We start from the raw sequence: 1,529 nt of genomic DNA, 5'->3' as shown, positions 1-1,529 counted from the left end.
AAAATAGATTAGATAATGATTCAGCACAAGTAGAAATAAAGAAAGAATTGACAGTAAGAAATTAAAAGATAAGTCCTAAGAAGCCTTGAAATCTCGAAAGATCTCACAACTCCCTTCAAACGACTCTAATCTCCCCTCCAAAGAATATCAATGGCAAGAAGAAGGTTGAAGATGGCTCCCACAATCACAAGATTGTTAAAACAACTTCTAAAGAAAACTCAAGAGAAAAATCTTGGAGAAAACTCAAAGAAAATTCTGCTCTCAACAAATCTGAAATTTTAATAATAATGATAAGTGTTTAACAAGGTGGACAGCCATGCCTTTAAATAGGCCTTATAACTAGTCCTAATCTAATTAGAAAACTAAAATAAAAAAAACTCTTAATTATTTTAATATGGAAATTCGGTCAAAGGTCATTTTATCTGGGACTCTTGGACTGAATATTGACATAAAAATTTAAACTAAGTAAATAAATAAATAAATAAATAAAAATAAAACTTTACAACTTGGACCACTTTGACAATTTGGCCTGATTTTCAACTAAGTATGGATGGATTTCTTGATTGGGCTGGGAATTTGCTTATTGGGCCTCGCCTTCAAGAATTTGGGCTTTTGTAACTCGTATCATGGTGTCTGCAAGCATACAAGTCAAATTGTAATATAGTAACTGTGTTATAACGAAATATAGGGAAATATTCTGAGGATCATACCCAAGGGAGGATGGACTAAATCTAATGAAAATATATTTACAATAATAAGTCTAAATAGTAGTAATTAAATCTTACATTAGGATAGATCATAAAATAGATGAGAATTATAAATTAAATAACTGAAATAAATAAATAATGAAATAAACAAATGACTAAACAAATAAAACCAATCAAGAAGATTAACTCATGTCAGGGGTTATAATTAATCTCAAAGTAGGGTTTTAAGGTGGATTAGCTATTAACTAATCAATTATTACCTCCCGACCCCTAACTGATTATTTAATTAGTTAATACTCGCTTACCTTTTGACTTCACTTTCTCAACTAGGATAAATTAGGTTTTACTCGGCAAAACTTATCTCCTGATCTCGTTTAACCTATAATTACTTCTTAGGGTTGTCAAGCCTAAGGTTTAAGAAACACATAATTTAAACAAACTAACCCTATTGGGAAACTTTAAATCCTCTGTTAAGCACGTCCCCGTCCACTCGTTAATCTCTCTTAAGGGATTTAGCCACTCATTTTATTCATATTCCTAACTTAATTGAATTAAACATGTAAAGAACACAATTGAATTGAAAGAGAAAAAGATTAGAATAATCCTAGATTTGATGTCGATAGAAGAACAGAGTAATGGATCTCTCGATCGAAATAACAAATATCATCGTTTGTGAACAAGAAATAACTGAAATACTTTGATTAAATAAAAGAACTCTTGGATCGAAACCAATTTCAAGAGGAAAGAACAAAAAGTTTATGAAAACTGAAAGAAAACTTAATCTAATCCTACTCCTAAAGATGTGTCTGAGACAACTTAGTT

This window comes from Gossypium hirsutum, chromosome A01 (genome assembly GCF_007990345.1).
Source record: "Gossypium hirsutum isolate 1008001.06 chromosome A01, Gossypium_hirsutum_v2.1, whole genome shotgun sequence".
NCBI lineage: Eukaryota > Viridiplantae > Streptophyta > Magnoliopsida > Malvales > Malvaceae > Gossypium > Gossypium hirsutum.
Note: the sequence above shows the minus strand (reverse complement) of the source record.